We start from the raw sequence: 20,553 nt of genomic DNA, 5'->3' as shown, positions 1-20,553 counted from the left end.
ATTATTGGCCTCTAAGACAACTCTCAAAATTCCCAAGAAGACATGAGATACTACCAGATCCCATAAATAAACTTGTCCAAGTTAAGTAACTGTTCTTGGACATGAAAAACCGTCGACTTGTTCAGCATACAGTCAAAAGCAAAGTTCATACCGTTTTTTGGAAGTGGCCCCCCACTCCTGTCTTAAATTCTGAGTTCTTTATGGTCATCTTTGTATTCAGTTCCAGTTGGTATCGAGACTTGTATCCATAAGAAGTAACCCTACCTATTCAGCTGAAATGTTCTGAAACTTTCTCTAAGAGATGGGATAATGGAAATACTATACATATGGATCATTAGCAATTTGACTCTTAGAATTGTTTCCACTCCACTTTCTACTGTATTGCAGGATCAATAATCAAGCAATCTTCTTTCTGCTGGAAAGAAATGAAACATGATGACTTAAATTTTTTAAAATGTTTGAATCTTTGAGAGTTGTTTTGCCTTTAGAGAGTGGTTTAGAAAACTACTAAGTCTTTTGAAGCCAAAGCAGAATGATACAAATTTTTTTAAAAAATGAAAAAAATAGAAATTTTCAAAATGTATATTTTTAAATTTCAGTATGTGATAAGATTTCTTTCATTTGCTTCTGGTGGGAATGTAAATTGCTACCATATTTTACAGAGGATCATAGATAATTAGGTATAGTACCATGCAAAAAGTCAAGATATAAAATTATATACAAAGTCTCAGTTATTAAAACAATAGGAAAATTAAAATTTTCAAGAAGAAAGTATGTCAAAATATAAATAGTGATTATTCTTGGGAAGTGGGGAATGGGTTATTGAGTGGGGGGAAAAAAACAACTCAGAATGTGAGAGCTGTGAATTTCAGTTTTATTTGGGGGCTTACTGGGGACAGGAGACAGCTTCTCAGATAGCTTTTGAGGAACTCCTGCCCAGGGGAGGAGTCAGTATACAAATGATTTTTTTTTTCCCCCTTTTTTTGGCCTGAGAATCAAATACACATCTTGGTTAAAAAGTTGCTGCTAGTCACAAGAATCATATATCTCAGTTAATATTTTTAATGTTTATCAACGTATGGAAGGTGCAAGAATCTGGGCCCAGTGAAATTCTTCCTTAGATATACATTCTATCTAGGGGTCATATATACAAAGCAGATACATCCTGCTTTATCCTGAACTCCTTTCAGGGTGTACTTGTACAGCGATTGCAGTAGCTAATGACTTGATCTTTGTGGAACTAAATGGTGGGCAACTTTCTTTTGTTTACAGGATGTAGATGAGGAACAATAATTTTCCTCCATCCTATGGTTTTGGCTGAGCGTCCCTGTAATTAAATGACAGATTAACATGAGAAAAACAAACAGAAGTTTAATAACATTTATACTTCCTGTATGAGCTTCACAAGTGATTCAGTGAAGAATCTGCCTGCCAGTGCAGTAGATGCTGATTTGATCCCTGGGTCAGGAAGATGCTCTGGAGTAGGAAGTGGCAACCTGCTCCAGTATTTTTGCCTAGAAAATTCCATGGACAGAAGAGCCTGGTGGACTGCAGTCCATGGGATCACAAGAGTTTGAGCACGACTGAGCTACTTATCACACACACGCATACCTCCTGTACATAAAGGAGATACCCAGGAAGACTGAGTAACTCCCTGAAGTGGCCCAAGTCACCACCTTAAACACCATTTTCAGGCAAAAGTAAAATAAAGATGTTGGGGCAGGGAGAGGCTGGTTATGCGAAATTACTAGGAAAAGCAAAAATGATACATGGTATGATTATTATGCAGATTTATGTGCCTTCTCCATTGATGAGAGTTTCTAGAGATTATTCACTCTCCTCCTCCTGGTACAGAGAGGGAGATACCATTACAATGGCAATTTCCCTTATAAGTGTAAATTTCTCTTGTAAAAGGGTAACTCCTATTACATTTTCAGAGCTTCTCTTTGTTTGCTGTTTCTTAAAAATAACCAACTATATTCCTTATGCCAAAAAGGTATATTGTGAGGGTGGCGAATTCTGCTCAACCTTCATGGGTAAGCTTATACTTTTTTACACGCTGTGTGCTCAGTTGCTAGGGCGTGTCCGACTCTGTGACCCCCGTGAACTGTAGCCCACCAGGCTCCTCTGTCCATGGGATTCTCCAGGCAAGAATACTAGACTGGGTTGCCATTTCTTACTCCAGGGGATCTTCCCCACCCAGGGATCAAACCCACATCTTTTGGGTCTCCTGCATGGCAGACGGATTCTTTACTCATTGGGCCACCTGGGAAGCCCCATACTTTTTTATACTTTTTAAAAATATGTATTTAAAATAGTTTTTTTTTTAAACACATTTTCCAAGTGCTAAGCTAAGCATGAATAATTTTTTTCAGCTGGTTCATTTATTAAAGAGAAATGCATCAAATTGCCCACTGTAAGGGGCATGCAATCATTTGGACCAATGGTTTATGCCCTCTTGGATAATGGGAGTACGCTAACTTTGGAAAGAGCATTTCTGAGAAGGCACTTTTTCTCTCCTCTTCATCAAGGGAAGTATTCCAACTGTAATGCCCAGGGTACTGGCATTGGGTGGTGGGAGTCAGTGAGACTGTCTGTGGTGCCCTTAGAGCAGGGCCTCCTTGGCCTCAGAAGGCAAAATCAGACTCAGAAGCAGGATTGCAAGGAAAAACTCAGAACGCTTGATTTTACTCCCCAGGTGGCCCTGGTTTCCTCAAGTTGTACAACTTGTTCATCTCCAGCAAAGCTTGTCCCCAGTACCCTTAGGGGGTTTTCAGGAGATGTGTGCATTTAATCTGGGTTAAAAATTACTTGATGCAGTTCAACATTTACCAAACTCTAACTATGTAGCTATCTGGTGCTAGGGATACAAAGATGAGATGACTGGGTTTAGCATGTATCATTTTTGTATTTTAAAAAAACAGTCCGAACTTAAAAAAATAAATATTTATTTAATATGTATTTTTGGCTGCACTGGGTCTTCCTTGCTGTGTATGGGCTTTCTCTATTTGCTTTGAAAAGGGGCTATTCTCCAGTTGCAATGCATGGGTCTTCTCATTGCAGTGGCTTCTGTTGATGCAGAGCACAGTCTCTAGGGTGTGTGGGCTTCAGTAGTTGCTGGCACATGAGTTTAGTTGCTCCGTGGCACATGGAATCTTTTTGGACCATGGATGGAACCTGTGTCCCCCTGCGCTGGCAGACTGATTCTTAAACATGAGACCACAGGGAAGCCCCAAACATTTTATATTTTTTTTTTAAATGAGGGATGGTGATTTCAACAAATGATATTTTTAGGAACAGTGGCATAAAAGAGATTACAGCATAATACTAAATATTCTCTGAAGCTACGTATTGGCTCAGAGAGGATAAGTTTTAAATAATTTTAAATAAATTCATATTTATGGCTAAATGAAAAGTTCAATTTAATATTTAAAATTTCTTGAGCAGAACAAGGGTAAGGTTCAGGGAATGATGCTGTCTGGTTATTATTTCACTGCAGGAAATTTCCCTGTTCCTTTCCCTTTCTCTTCTCCTTCCTTTCCTTACATATTTGTCAAGCACTGACAATTGTGGGGGGCACTGTATTAGGTGCAGAGGATATAAAAAGAGTAAACAGTCCCTGTCTTTAAGGAGTTTGCAATTAAGGGTATAAACATTCTTGAAAATTTAACTGCTTTTGTAGAAAATAAACTCAAAGAGATTTAAAAGGAGACAACCCTTTTGTGACAGCACACACTTAAGTTTAATTATTAGGAATCTCAGAAGCAAGAATACAGCTGCATTCTTTGTCTAAAGTACTTAAGAGGGACTTTACAATCTATTAGCTCAGCTAGGAGAGCTGTCAAGTTGCTGGAATGAAACAGGTAATCTTGTTTCTTCCTGAATTATAGAGACAGCAAGTGGGATTGGAAGACCACAGGGGACACATCTTTGAAACTGTGTCTCTGATGTCACGTTAACAACCACTTTCCTTTTCCTTCTGAAGTGAAAATAGAGCTAAAGCAGTAGAAAAGGGGGAAATAATAAAAACAGATTTATAGTCACTCTATATCACGTAATTCAATAATTTCAGGAAGATATTTGAAGAATTTCTTTGTTGAGTGCATATTTATTTTTTCCAAGTCAAGAGAGTTTAGCAACATGACAACATAATGAGCAGTTCAAAAACACTCTTAGGTGACCAGTTTGCAATCAAAGCGTACTTTATAAATTCCTATTATTATTCCCCCTTGCTTTTTGGAAAAAATAAAAAAAGAAAGAAAACTTCTGTCTCATTCTGTTTAGAGGATTTCCTTCCTCAACAGCATGCCCTTTCAGCAGTTTATTTCTATAACATCAACTGCCAATGCTAATTGCAGAAGCATCATGCATAGGCATTGAGGGAGACCTCAGGGATAACATCTTTATCTTTAAGTTTTATAGAACCCAAGACTGCTTTTATCTTTTAATTCTCTCTGCAGCAGCTGCACTTATCTTTCAGGAACAGATTTGAAATGTGAAGAAAATATTAACAAATTTGGGAGTATGTAACCTTTCCTTTCCAATATCATTAAGGATCAGTATGAGTGACTCATTGCTTTATATGATCCTTATGCAATTGTGGTCATTACTGATCCCTTAATTATAGCTATTAGATGCCATGAAATTTCAAAGCTCTTTCCAACCTTCCTATTATTCACAAACCAAGCCTTTTATTTTGGGGATACCAATATTACTGTTTCAGTGTTCAAGCATATTTCTTTAATAGGTAAATTTTGTATCCTTCTACTTATAAAGGAAGATAATATTAATGAGGAATATCTCAAATGATCTCCCCACTCCCATGACCCTCACAAAATATTCATCTTTAATTAATAATAAATAATGTAAAGAAATATACATTTCTAAAATTAAATGCCTAGAAATCAAAGTCTGCTATAGATACAGAAAAAAATCATTGCTATGCCTGACTGAAAATTACCATTTTTTCTTCATTCAGATAGCAGATATGTTGAACTCAAATTCATGTGCCCAATGTATAGTGAGGCCAAAAAAATGTTGGGGTATGGAGCAGAGAAAGGTTTATTGCAAGGGCCAAGCAAGACACGTATGGGTCATTCTTAAAAGACCCAAACACCCTGGTAAATTTCACAAAAGGGTTTTTATTTTATTTTTTTAAATTTTTTTAATTTTTTATTTTGTTTTTTAACTTTACAGTATTGTATTGGTTTTGCCATATATCAACATGAATCTGCTACAGGTATACATGTGTTCCCCATCCTGAACCCTCCTCCCTCCTCCCTCCCCATACCATCCCTCTGGGTTGTCCCAGTGCGCCAGCCCCAAGCATCTAGTATCGTGCATCGAACCTGGACTGGCGACTCATTTCATATATGATATTATACATGTTTCAATGCCATTCTCCCAAATCATCCCACCTTCTCCCTCTCCCACAGAGTCCAAAAGACTGTTCTATATGTCAGTGTCTCTTTTGCTGTCTCGTACACAGGGTTATTGTTACCATCTTTCTAAATTCCATATATATGCGTTAGTATACTGTATTGGTGTTTTTCTTTCTGGCTTACTTCACTCTGTATAATAGGCTCCAGTTTCATCCACCTCATTAGAACTGATTCAAATGTATTCTTTTTAATGGCTGGGTAATACTCCATTGTGTATATGTACCATAGCTTTCTTATCCATTCATCTGCTGATGGACATCTATAGAACTGCCTTATGACCCAGCAATCCCACTGCTGGGCATACACACTGAGGAAACCAGAATTGAAAGAGACACGTGTATTCCATTGTTCATCGCAGCACTGTTTATAATACACAAAAGGGTTTTTAAAGGCAAGGTGAAAGAGAGAGTCACAGGATGTGTGATCAGCTGGTGCACAATGCTCTGGTGGATGGATGGTGAGGTAACAAGGTGTTGTCACAAGGGTTAATTAACATCGATTGTCAGGCTCCAGACAGTCTGGGGGCTGTGTGTTCACAGTTGTCATGCAGTTTATTTCTACCATTTGGTGGGATATTCAATATCTGCAAAACAACTCAGGAATGGGCATCGACACTGTTATCTATGTCCTGTAGAAAGACCAAAGATTCTATGACTTTGCTATATGGCTCTTCTATTGTTTAAATTGTTACCAGTTCTCTTGGCCCAGTTGATATTTTTTGTTACTAAATTTCACATTTCTTCTGTCATTAATTCTTGAGCCAGTTTGTGAGACTCAGGTGAGGCCTGAGAGACTAAAGCTTTTTTCTACAATCAAGAGGCAGGCAGCATACATGTGGTGGGGTCTGTCACGGGAAGGTCCCAGTAGGGTCCTGCTCAGTAATAATAACGGTAAAAATAGTGGCAGCTGACATTTGTTTTATGCTTCCTCTGTGACAGCCATTATGCTGCCTTGGAATATTTCACTCATTCACACAATAATTGTAGAATCCACATTTCATAGATGAGGTCTAAAACAGGTAGAAACTGACATAACTAAGATTTGAACTTTTGTCTTCTAGAACCAGCTGCTTCTGCCTCCACACGTTAGTCACTATAGTATAATTTGTTCCTTGTTTACCTTGCTATCAGATGCTCATGAGGGATAGTGAAAACTGATTTATTTGGGATGTTTCAGAGATATATTTCACATGATCATGATTTTCTTTTTTCTGTCCCCCAAACTGTTACTTTATTTTCTATCCAAAAGGTCTAATGCATTTTTATATGATTTTTTTTCTTCTGAGAGCATGATTGCTTATTTCTGTATTCCTTGTTTACAGCACAGTTAGTTCTGGCAAACAGAAGATATTTAGTGAATATTTACTGACTGAGTAGATTTGCATATAATTTTTATTTAAAAAATGGATCAAACTATGCATATAATTTTGCTAAAATTAATTTTCCAATAACAGTTTCAGAACACCAATTAGTAACATTATCCTAAGTCAAAAAGTTCACTTTTGATACATTAAGTAACTGATTAATTATTTGAGAAATGGCATTACTAGGTCAAAGGGTTTGTACTTTTCAAGTTGAGGTAGACATTGATAAAATTCCAAAAAGGTACAGCACTTTACATTCTCATCAGAGAAGTAGAGGTAGAATAAAAGCATGATTGGATAAAACATGGATTTGATTTACTGCTACAACAGATTACTACAAAATTCTGAGCAAGTCACCTAAACTATGTGTAAGAGTTTCTTGATGAGATCTTGGATGGAGATTTCATTGCCTGTTGTAATTACAATTCAGAAGGAGCCACCAGATGTATAAAAAGCACTCAAAATTCAAAAATAAGAAAACAAACCATTCAATTCAAAGTAGAAAAAATATCCGAACAGAGATTTTAGTAGAAAAGATATAAACATGACAAATAGGCATATGAAAACATGCTCAATGGAATTTGTCACTGCTGCTAAGTCGCTTCACTCGTGTCCGACTCTGTGTGACCCCATAGACAGCAGCCCACCAGGGTCCTCCGTCCCTGGTATTCTCCAGGCAAGAACACTGGAGTGGGTTGCCATTTCCTTCTCCAATGCATGAAAGTGAAAAATGAAAGTAAAGTCGCTCAGTCGTGTCCAACTTGTAGCGACCCCATGAACTGCAGCCTATCAGGCTCCTCCATCCATGGGATTTTCCAGGCAAGAGTACCAGAGTGGGTTACCATTGCCTTCTCCAATTTGTCACTAGGAAAACAAAAATTAAAATCACAGTGAGAATAGTTAAAACAATTAAAAAAAAAAAAAAAAGCTGACATTAGCAATTCCTGATGAAGATTCAAGGGATTAGGTCTGATAGAGTGCCAGAAGAACTATGGACCCAGGTTCGTGACCTTGTACAGGAGGCAGGGATCCAGACCATCCCCAAGAAAAAGAAATGCAAAAAGGCAAAATGGTTGTCTGAGGAGGCATTACAAATAGCTGTGAAAAGAAGAGAAGCAAAAGGCAAAGGACAAACGAAAGATACACCCATTTAAGTTCCAAAGAATAGCAAGGAGAGGTAAGAAAGCCTTCCTCAGTGATCAATGCAAAGAAATAGAGGAAAACAATCGAATGGGAAAGACTAGAGATCTCTTCAAGAAAATCAGAGATACTAAGGGAACATTTCATGCAAATATGGGCAAAATAAAGGACAGAAATTGTATGGACCTAACAGAAGCACAAGATATTAAGAAAAGGTGGCAAGAATACACAGAAGAACTATACAAAAAAGATCTTCATGACCCAGATAATCATGATGGTATGATCACTCACCTAGAGCCAGACATCCTGGAATGCAAAGTCAAGTGGGCCTTAGGAAGATCACTATGAACAAAGCTAGTGGAGGTGATGGAATTCCAGTTGAGCTATTTCAAATCCTAAAAGATGATGCTGTGAAAGTGCTGCACTCAATATGCCAGCAAATTTGGAAAATTCAGCAGTGGCCACAGGACTGGAAAAGGTCCCAAAGAAAGGCAATGCCAAAGAATGCTGAAACTACTGCACAATTGCACTCATCTAACATGCTAGCAAAGTAATGCTCAAAATTCTCCAAGCCAGGCTTCAGCAAAATGTGAACCGTGAACTTCCTGATGTTCAAGCTGGATTTAGAAAAGGCAGAGAAACCAGAGATCAAATTGCCAACACATGCTGGATCATCAAAAAAGCAAGAGAGTTCCAGAAAAACATCTACTTCTACTTTATTGACTACACCAAAGCGTTTGACTGTGTGGATACAACAAACTGTGGAAAAGAGATGGGAATACCAGACCACCTGACCTGCCTCTTGAGAAATCTGTATGCAGATCAGGAAGCAACAGTTAGAACTGGACATGGAACAACACTGGTTCCAAATGGGGAAAGGAGTATGTCAAGGCTGTATATTGTCACCCTGCTTATTTAACTTATATGCAGAATATATCATGAGAAACCCTGGGCTGGATGAAGCACAAGCTGGAACCAAGATTGCCTGGAGAAATGTCAATAACATCAGATATGCAGATGGCACCACCCTTATGGCATAAAGTGAAGAAGAACTAACGAGTCTCTTGATGAAAGTGAAAGCGGAAAATGAAAAAGTTGCCTTAAAACTCAACATTCTGAAAACCAAGATTATGGAATCTGGTCCCATCACTTCATGACAAGTAGATGGGGAAACAGTGGAAACAGTGACAGACGTTATTTTGGGGGGCTCCAAAATCACTGCAGATGGTAACTGCGTCATGAAATTAAAAGACACTTGCTCCTTGGAAGAAAAGCTATGACCAACCTAGACAGCATATTGAAAAACAGAGACATTACTTTACCAAAAAGGTCCATCTAGTCAAAGCTATGGTTTTTCCAGTAGTCATGTATAGATGTGAGAGTTGGGCCATAAAGAAAGCTGAATCCCAAAGAATTGATGCTTTGGAATTGTGGTGTTGGAGAAGCCTCTTAAGAGTCCCTTGGACAGCAAGAATATCCTGTCAGTCCATCCAAAACGAAATTAGTCCTAAATACTCATTGGAAGGACTGATGCTGAAGCTGAAACTCCAATATTTTGGCCACCCTGCTTATTTAACTTATATGCAGAGTACATCATGAGAAGAGCTGGACTGGAAGAAACACAGGCTGGAATCAAGATTGCCGGGAGAAATATCAATAACCTCAGATATGCAGATGACACCACCCTTATGGAAGAAAGTGAAGAGAAACTAAAAAGCCTCTTGATGAAAGTGAAAGTGGAGAGTGAAAAGTTGGCTTAAAGCTCAACATTCAGAAAACAAAGATCATGGCATCCAGTCCCATCACTTCATGGGAAATAGATGGGTAAACAGTGGAAACAGTGTCAGACTTTATTTTTTTGGGCTCCAAAATCACTGCAGATAGTAACCGCAGCCATGAAATTAAAAGACACGTACTCCTTGGAAGGAAAGTTATGACCAACCTAGATAGCATATTCAAAAGCAGAGACATTACTTTGCCAACAAAGGTCCGTCTAGTCAAGGCTATGGTTTTTCCTGTGGTCATGTATGGATGTGAGAGTTGGACTGTGACGAAAGCTGAGCACCAAAGAATTGATGCTTTTGAACTGTGGTGTTGGAGAAGACTCTTGAGAGTCCCTTGGACTGCAAGGAGATCCAACCAGTCCATTCTGAAGGAGATCAGCCCTGGGATTTCTTTGGAAGGAATGATGCTAAAGCTGAAACTCCAGTACTTTGGCCACCTCATGCGAAGAGTTGACTCATTGGAAAAGACTCTGATGCTGGGAGGGATTGGGGGCAGGAGGAGAAGGGGCCGACAGAGGATGAGATGGCTGGATGGCATCACTGACTCGATGCACCTGAGTCTGGGTGAACTCCCGGAGTTGGTGATGCACAGGGAGGCCTGGCATGCTGCAATTCATGGGGTCACGAAGAGTCGGACATGACTGAGCGACTGAACTGAACTGAACTGAATGTGAAGAACTGACTCATTGGAAAAGACCCTGATGCTGGGCAAGATTGAAGGCGAGAGAAGGGGATGACAGAGGATGAGATGGTTGAACGGCATTACCAACTCAGTGGACATGAGTTTGAGTAAATTCCAGGAGTTGGCGAAGGACAAGGAGGAGGCCTGCCATGCTGCAGTTCATGGGGTCACAAAGAGACACAACTGAGTGACTGAACTGAACTGATGAGGATGTGAGACGATTGGACTGCTTCTTAATCGCTGATGCAAAATGGTGCAACTACTTTGGAAAACAGTTGGACAGTTTACTATATAATTAAATGTATTTGTGCCAATAGTAGTGAGTAGCGATCGCACTACTATTTCCACAAGAGACACATAGTTTGTATGTACATCAAAACCTAAGAGTGAATGTTTATAACAGCATTATTTATAATTTCCCAAAACAGAGATAATTAATATCCTTCACCGTGGGAATGGAGAAACCAACTATGATATATTCATACAATAAAGTAATTCTCATCAATAAAATGAAACAAACTATTGATACAAACCAATAATATGGATAAATCTCAAATGAATTATGCTAAGGGAAAGAAGTCAGTCACAAAAGACTATTGTATGATTTATTTTCTTGTCTCTCTCCCCCTGTATAGATATGAGATAAAGCTATTTTTAAGGCTAGATAAGAGAATTTTGCATATAGAATTCTCTCTGCCCATTTGGGCCACTAACTCTTTTTAGTGTGCGTTGTATATCTCCATTATACATTAACTAGATCTCCTTAGAAGATGCAAGAATACCTCCTCAACCAAAAAGAGCAATTTTCTTCTGGTGCCAGCAAGGTAACTCCTTAAGAGACAAGATTCCTTTCTAAATCCTGTCAGGAGTCATGATGACCCCCTACTTGCCTTGTATGTGCAGATCTGGACCATGTAAACTGTCAGTCTGCTACTTTGATGTGTGACCCTTTGTCTCGAAAACATGTACAGCTGTGCTTTGACTTATATCCAGTGGAACAGTCCTCAGAGCTTTCTGAAAGACTATCTGCTGGGTTATAACCCTCAGATTGGCTCAAATAAAATTCTCTATTTCTTTCTTAGATTGACTATTAATTAATTTTTCATCAAAAATATAAACATTCTGGAAAAGGTAAAGCTAAAAGCACAGAAAAGAAATCAGAAGGTTCTAGGGATTGGGAGTGTGTGAAGTGTTGACCACAAAGGGGCAATGTAGAAAAGTTTTCTTTGACTAATAGAGTTGTTCTATATTTTATTCGTGGTGATCTAAGATTTTATCCATTCATCAAAACTCACAGACTTCTATACCAAAAACAGCAAATTTATTGTATATAAATTAATAAAAAAAGACATAAAATTTCAAACAAATAAAAAATAGGAGTTTCAGAAGCGAATTTTGACACCTGCACGGCATTGAGAAGGCATGGTGAAGTCTGGTGTGTACAGGTGTGTGTGTGTATGTATTTTTATTGTTAATATTTATTATCGCTACCATTGCCTATAGTTTCCAGATTTCCTTAGGTAACAAGAGATGATTAGTCTTGTTTTCCTCTATTGTTTCCAGTTCAGACCCAGAGACAAAATCATTTAATTATTGTTAGATTTGAATTTTGTTTCTGGGAGAGTTTGTCTTGATTTATTATCCTTCTCATTTTGTAAAGAGATGCTCATTTAGATTGACCAAGTAGACTCATAAAGTCTTCTAACTTACTTTGGGATCAGAATCTTTAATAGATCTAGCTCATTTATTTTCCCATTGAATCAATTTCCCTGTTTTAGCAAGGTTATATATTAATATAACTCCAAATGTATTAATGTTACTCAAAGCTTCAGTCTATGGAAATCTTAGATAGTTTGTATTTCTTGTCATATACTTTTGAAAGTTAAAATTATCCTTCAGTTATAAAAAGACAAGGTTATCTAACTATAGCATTAATAAAATTGCATCTAGAAATTCTTTTTAAGTTCCTCTGAAGAAAATACACTTTTAAATTAAGATAATATAATTACCATTTTATGCAGATCAAGTTAAACTTGATCAATTCATTTAAGAAAACTGTTAGAAGTAAAACCATGTATCACTCTAACGTTTCTTACTTAGCTTTTGATTTTTGATTTGAATTTATATTTTGAAGTGTCATATGGCACATTTAAACTGTGGAGATTTATCAAAGTTGACTGACAGGTTTACCAAAACCAGATTTTTTAGGTGAATGTCTGCTCATTATATGAAATGATAAGAGCCTGTTTTGGTATGCAAATTGAGAAAGCATTCCTGAGATAGAGACTCAGTTCAGGTGTTACCACAGATAGACAAGATACTTCCCTGGGCATTTATTAAATGCCCAGATACTATGGAGAGGGCAAACCTCCATAAAGGAATAGAAAAATGGAAAAAGCTTATTCAGTGTCATTAATGTTTAGGATAATACTGAGGTGACAGCAGAAAGAAGGGTGAGGATAGCATCACCAAAAGTGATGCTTTTTTCCCCCCCTTAGAAAATGTTTTCCCTGTAGAAGCATTTTAGTAATAATTATTCCATTGTAATTTTGCTTTTTTTGCCTTTATTTTCTAGTTAAGAAATGAAATATAATGATAGTTTTTTTTTTTTTAAATAAACAATTTGAGGAGGTTTTAAGCTATGACATTGAGTCAGTTATTAAATCTCAAGTGTTACTGAAAAATAAAGAGATTTATCCCTCAAACTGAGCTTCCCTGTGGCTCAGTCAGTAAAGAATTTGCCTGCAATGCCAGAGACCTGGATTCAATCCCTGGGTTGGGAAGATCCCCTGGAGAAGGGAATAGCAACCCACTCTAGTATTCTTGCCTGGAGAATCCCTATGGGCCTAGGAGCCTGGTGGGCTACAGTCTATGGAGCTGCAAAGAGTTGGACACGGCTAAGCAACTAAGCACATTCCTCAAATTATACTTATTGCAATCATAGTTATTCCAACAGTTTGGATTATTTTACTTAATTTTTAGTTCAGTTCAGTTCAGTCACTCAGTCGTGTCTGACTCTTTGAAACCCCATGGACTGCAGCATGCCAGGTTTCCCTGTCCATCAACAAATCTTGAAGCTTGCTCAAACTCATATCTATCAAGTCAATGATACTATCCAAACATCTAATCCTCTGTCATTCCCTTCTCCTCCTGCCTTCAGTCTTTTCCAGCATCAGGGTCTTTGCCAATGAATGATCCCTTCTCATCAGGTGGCTGAAGTATAGGAGCTTCAGCATATAGTATATCAAATAAATGAATGATCCAAAATAGCAAGAAGATATAATATAGACCCTCTTTGTTGGTATGAGGAGTATCTAAAGGACATACCTTGTCAACATGATTTGATCAAAAGGAATTGTGAAAGTATATCCCTGGTCACCCAAAGACCACTAATATGGCACAAGAAAGCACAAAATCAAATGACATCTGGTTTCTAATGAGTGGGCCGTGGACCAAAACTGACTTCTGTGGTTTATACAAAATTTCCTACATTCTAAAAAGCTTTCCAGCCTCTTTCTACTTATATTTAGAGAGTTTTAAACTTATTAGGGTAGCTCTAGCTATGCTGAGGAGGAAAAAAAAAAAAGAAACTCTTAACCTCAGTGTTTTTAAATAACAAAGGTGTACTTTCTGCTAAGGCAACAAGTTGTAGTTTGAGTTGCTGTCCCACACAGCTCCTTTCCAGGTAGGGACTATGAGGCCCAAACATTTCCACCTTGAACTTAGTTACTTGTTCTGGAGGAGGAGCCAAGATGGCGGAGGAGTAGGATGGGGAGAACACTTTCTCCCCCACAAATTCATCAAAAGAGCATTTAAACGTCGAGTAAATTCCACAAAACAACTTCTGAATGCCGGCAGAGGACATCAGGCACCCAGAAAAGCAGCCCAACTCTTCGAAAGGAGAGAGAAGAAATACAGCTCCATCCACCAGAACATCGACACAAGCTTCCCTAACCAGGAAACCTTGACAAGCCACCTGTACAAACCCACACACAGCGAGGAAACGCCACAATAAAGAGAACTCCACAAACTGCCAGAATACAGAAAGGACACCCCAAACTCAGCAATTTAAACAAGATGAAGAGACAGAGGAATAGCCAGCAGATAAAGGAACAGGATAAATGCCCACCAAACCAAACAAAAGAGGAAGAGATAGGGAATCTACCTGATAAAGAATTCCGAATAATGATAGTGAAATTGATCCAAACTCTTGAAATTAAAATGGAATCACAGATAAATAGCCTGGAGGCAAGGATTGAGAAGATGCAAGAAAGGTTTAACAAGGACTTAGAAGAAATAAAAAAAAGTCAATATATAATGAATAATGCAATAAGTGAAATTAAAAACACTCTGGAGGCAACAAATAGTAGAATAACAGAGGCAGAAGATAGGATTAGTGAATTAGAAGATAGAATGGTAGAAATAAATGAATCAGAGAGGACAAAAGAAAAATGAATGAAAAGAAATGAGGACAATCTCAGAGACCTCCAGGACAATATTAAATGCTACAACATTCGAATCATAGGGGTCCCAGAAGAAGAAGACAAAAAGAAAGACCATGAGAAAATACTTGAGGAGATAATAGTTGAAAACTTCCCTAAAATGGGGAAGGAAATAATCACCCAAGTCCAAGAAACCCAGAGAGTCCCAAACAGGATAAACCCAAAGCAAAACACCCCAAGACACATATTAATCAAATTAACAAAGATCAAACACAAAGAACAAATATTAAAAGCAGCAAGGGAAAAACAACAAATAACACACAAGGGAATACCCATAAGGCTAACAGCTGATCTTTCAATAGAAACTCTTCAAGCCAGGAGGGAATGGCAAGACATACTTAAAATGATGAAAGAAAATAACCTACAGCCCAGACTATTGTACCCAGCAAGGATCTCATTCAAGTATGAAGGAGAAATCAAAAGCTTTTCAGACAAGCAAAAGCTGAGAGAATTCTGCACCACCAAACCAGCTCTCCAACAAATACTAAAGGATATTCTCTAGACAGGAAACACAAAAATGGTGTATAAATTCGAACCCAAAACAATAAAGTAAATGGCAACGGGGTCATACTTATCAGTAATTACCTTAAACGTAAATGGGTTGAATGCCCGAACCAAAAGACAAAGACTGGCTGAATGGATACAAAAAGAAGACCCCTATATATGTTGTCTACAAGAGACCCACCTCAAAACAGGGGACACATACAGACTGAAAGTGAAGGGCTGGAAAAAGATTTTCCATGCAAATAGGAACCAAAAGAAAGCAGGAGTAGCAATACTCATATCAGATAAAATAGACTTTAAAACAAAGGCTGTGAAAAGAGACAAAGATGGTCACTACATAATGATCAAAGGATCAATCCAAGAAGAAGATATAACAATTATAAATATATATGCACCCAACATGGGAGCACCGCAGTATGTAAGACAAATGCTAACAAGTATGAAAGAAGAAATTAACAATAACACAATAATAGTGGGAGACTTTAATACCCCACTCACACCTATGGATAGATCAACTAAACAGAAAATTAACAAGGAAACATAAACTTTAAATGATACAATAGACCAGTTAGACCTAATTGATATCTATAGGACATTTCATCCCAAAACAATGAATTTCACCTTCTTCTCAAGCGCACATGGAACCTTCTCCAGGGTAGATCACATCCTGGGCCATAAAGCTAGCCTTGGTAAATTCAAAAAAATAGAAATCATTCCAAGCATCTTTTCTGACCACAATGCAGTAAGATTAGATCTCAATTACAGGAGAAAAACTATTAAAAAATCCAACATATGGAGGTTGAACAACACGCTGCTGAATAACCAACAAATCACAGAAGAAATCAAAAAAGAAATCCAAATTTGCATAGAAACGAATGAAAATGAAAACACAACAACCCAAAACCTGTGGGACACGGTAAAAGCAGTCCTAAGGGGAAAGTTCATAGCAATACAGGCACACCTCAAGAAACAAGAAAAAAGTCAAATAAATAACCTAACTCTACACCTAAAGCAACTAGAAAAGGAAGAAATGAAGAACCCCAGGGTTAGTAGAAGGAAAGAAATCTTAAAACTTAGAGCAGAAATAAATGCAAAAGAAACAAAAGAGACCATAGCAAAAATCAACAAAACCAAAAGCTGGTTCTTTGAAAGGATAAATAAAATTGACAAACCATTAGCCAGACTCATCAAGAAACAAAGGGAGAAAAATCAAATCAATAAAATTAGAAATGAAAATGGAGAGATCACAACAGACAACACAGAAATACAAAGGATCATAAGAGACTACTATCAACAATTATATGCCAATAAAATGGACAACGAGGAAGAAATGGACAAATTCTTAGAAAAGTACAACTTTCCAAAACTCGACCAGGAAGAAATAGAAAATCTTAACAGACCCATCACAAGCACGGAAATTGAAACTGTAATCAAAAATCTTCCAGCAAACAAAAGCCCAGGTCCAGACGGCTTCACAGCTGAATTCTACCAAAAATTTAGAGAAGAGCTAACACCTATCCTGCTCAAACTCTTCCAGAAAATTGCAGAGGATGGTAAACTTCCAAACTCATTCTATGAGGCCACCATCACCCTAATACCAAAACCTGACAAAGATCCCACAAAAAAAGAAAACTACAGGCCAATATCACTGATGAACATAGATGCAAAAATCCTTAACAAAATTCTAGCAATCAGAATCCAACAACACGTTAAAAAGACCATACACCATGACCAAGTGGGCTTTATCCCAGGGATGCAAGGATTCTTCAATATCTGCAAATCAATCAATGTAATACACCACATTAACAAATTGAAAAATAAAAACCATATGATTATCTCAATAGATGCAGAGAAAGCCTTTGACAAAATTCAGCATCCATTTATGATCAAAACTCTCCAGAAAGCAGGAATAGAAGGAACATACCTCAACATAATAAAAGCTACATATGACAAACCCACAGCAAACATTATCCTCAATGGTGAAAAATTGAAAGCATTTCCTCTAAAGTCAGGAACAAGACAAGGGTGCCCACTTTCACCATTACTATTCAACATAGTTTTGGAAGTTTTGGCCACAGCAATCAGAGCAGAAAAAGAAATAAAAGGAATCCAAATTGGAAAAGAAGAAGTAAAGCTCTCACTGTTTGCAGATGACATGATCCTCTACATAGAAAACCCTAAAGACTCCACCAGAAAATTACTAGAACTAATCAATGACTATAGTAAAGTTGCAGGATATAAAATCAACACACAGAAATCCCTTGCATTCCTATACACTAATAATGAGAAAACAGAAAGAGAAATTAAGGAAACAATTCCATTCACCATTGCAACGGAAAGAATAAAATACTTAGGAATATATCTACCTAAAGAAACTAAAGACCTATATATAGAAAACTATAAAACATTGGTGAAAGAAATCAAAGAGGACACTAACAGATGGAGAAATATACCATGTTCATGGATTGGAAGAATCAATGTAGTGAAAATGAGTATACTACCCAAAGCAATCTATAGATTCAATGCAATCCCTATCAAGCTACCAACAGCATTCTTCACAGAGCTAGAACAAATAATTTCACAATTTGTATGGAAATACAAAAAACCTCGAATAGCCAAAGCGATCTTGAGAAAGAAGAATGGAACTGGAGGAATCAACCTACCTGACTTCAGGCTCTACTACAAAGCCACAGTTATCAAGACAGTATGGTACTGACACAAAGACAGAAATATAGATCAATGGAACAAAATAGAAAGCCCAGAGATAAATCCACGCACATATGGACACCTTATCTTTGACAAAGGAGGCAAGAATATACAATGGATTAAAGACAATCTCTTTAACAAGTGGTGCTGGGAACTCTGGTCAACCACTTGTAAAAGAATGAAACTAGAACACTTTCTAACACCATACACAAAAATAAACTCAAAATGGATTAAAGATCTCAACGTAAGACCAGAAACTATAAAACTCCTAGAGGAGAACATAGGCAAAACACTCTCTGACATACATCACAGCAGGATCCTCTATGATCCACCTCCCAGAATATTGGAAATAAAAGCAAAAATAAACAAATGGGACCTAATTAACCTTAAAAGCTTCTGCACATCAAAGGAAACTATTAGCAAGGTGAAAAGACAGCCTTCAGAATGGGAGAAGATAATAGCAAATGAAGCAACTGACAAACAACTAATCTCGAGAATATACAAGCAACTCCTACAGCTCAACTCCAGAAAAATAAATGACCCAATCAAAAAATGGGCCAAAGAACTAAATAGACATTTCTCCAAAGAAGACATACAGATGGCTAACAAACACATGAAAAGATGCTGTACATCACTCATTATCAGAGAAATGCAAATCAAAACCACTATGAGGTACCATTTCACACCAGTCAGAATGGCTGCGATTCAAAAGTCTACAAGTAATAAATGCTGGAGAGGGTGTGGAGAAAAGGGAACCCTCTTACACTGTTGGTGGGAATGCAAACTAGTACAGCCACTATGGAGAACAGTGTGGAGATTCCTTAAAAAACTGGAAATAGACCTGCCTTATGATCCAGCAATCCCACTGCTGGGCATACACACTGAGGAAACCAGAAGGGAAAGAGACATGGGTACCCTAATGTTCATCACAGCACTGTTTATAATAGCCAGGACATGGAAGCAACCTAGATGTCCATCAGCAGATGAATGGATAAGAAAGCGGTGGTACATATACACAATGGAGTATTATTCAGCCATTAAAAAGAATACATTTGAATCAGTTCTACTGAGGTGGATGAAACTGGAGCCTATTATACAGAGTGAAGTAAGCCAGAAAGAAAAACACCAATACAGTATACTAACGCATATATATGGAATTTAGAAAGATGGTAACAATAACCCTGTGTACGAGACAGCAAAAGAGACACTGATGTATAGAACAGTCTTATGGGCTCTGTCGGAGAGGGAGAGGGCGGGAAGATTTGGGAGAATGGCATTGAAACATGTAAAATATCATGTATGAAACGAGTTGCCAGTCCAGGTTTGGTGCACGATACAGGATGCTTGGGGCTGGTGCACTGGGACGACCCAGAGGGATGGAATGGGGAGGGAGGAGGGAGGAGGGTTCAGGATGGGGCACACATGTATACCTGTTGCGGATTCATTTTGATATTTGGCAAAACTAATACAGTTATGTAAAGTTTAAAAATAAAATAAAATTAAAAAAAAAAAAAAAAAGAACTTAGTTACTTGTTCTTCATGTCCTTGGGCTAGAAGCAATGTGTCCCCAAGTACTCATATTCTTTAGGTGAGAATTGTTCATATGATGATCTCTAGATGCAGGGAGCCTGGGAAGTGAAGCTTAGCTGTGCTTGAAAGAATATGAAATAATTGGGTAAATAAATAAGCATTGTCTCTGTTGTTAATTGTTTAGTCGCTATGTCTGACTCTCTGACCCTATGGACTGTAGCCTGTGAGTCTCCTCTGTCCATGGAATTTTCCAGGCAAGAATACTGGAGTGGGTTTCCATTTCTCCTTGAGGGCATCTTCTCGACCCAGGGATTGTACCTGGGATTGAACCCACGTTTCCTTCATTGACAGGTGGGTTCTTTACTACTAAGCTACCTGGAAGCTAACTTCAGTTCAATCATTCAGTCAAGTACGACTCTTTGAGACCCCATGGACTGCAGCACGCCAGGCTTCCCTGTCCATCATTAACTCTCGGAGCTTGCTCAAACTCATGTCCATCCAGTTGGTGATGCCATCCAACCATCTCATTCTCTGTTGTCCCCTTCTCTTCCTGCCTTCAATCTTTCCCGGCATCAGGGTCATTTCCAATGAGTCAGTTCTTCACATCAGGTGGCAAAAGTATAAGAGCTTCAGCTTCAGCATCAGCCCTTCCAATGAATATTCAGGACTGATTTCCTTTAGGATGGACTGGTTGGATCTCCTTGCAGTCCAAGGGACTCTGGAGAATCTTTTCTAACACCAGCGTTCAAAAGCATCAGTTCTCTGGCACTCAGCTTTCTTTATAGTCAAACTCTCACATCCATACATGAATACGGGAAAAACCATATCTTTGACTAGAGGGACCCTTGTTTTTGTTGGCAAAGTAAGGTCTCTGCTTTTTAATATGATGTCTAGGTTGGTC

The 20,553-nt window shown here is 38.0% G+C and overlaps 1 protein-coding gene and 1 pseudogene across 21 annotated transcripts in view; both read left to right on the top strand.

The window, feature by feature from the left end:
* LOC129633627 (craniofacial development protein 2-like) overlaps window positions 1–20,553 on the top strand; it is a 472,452-nt gene that overhangs the window by 9,253 nt on the left and 442,646 nt on the right. The gene's annotated exons all lie outside the window — the stretch shown is intronic.
* LOC129634473 (14-3-3 protein zeta/delta-like) overlaps window positions 1–20,553 on the top strand; it is a 40,116-nt pseudogene that overhangs the window by 6,625 nt on the left and 12,938 nt on the right.

The sequence above is a fragment of the Bubalus kerabau genome, chromosome 19 (genome assembly GCF_029407905.1).
Source record: "Bubalus kerabau isolate K-KA32 ecotype Philippines breed swamp buffalo chromosome 19, PCC_UOA_SB_1v2, whole genome shotgun sequence".
NCBI lineage: Eukaryota > Metazoa > Chordata > Mammalia > Artiodactyla > Bovidae > Bubalus > Bubalus kerabau.
This window is presented reverse-complemented; position numbering and strand designations above follow the sequence as displayed.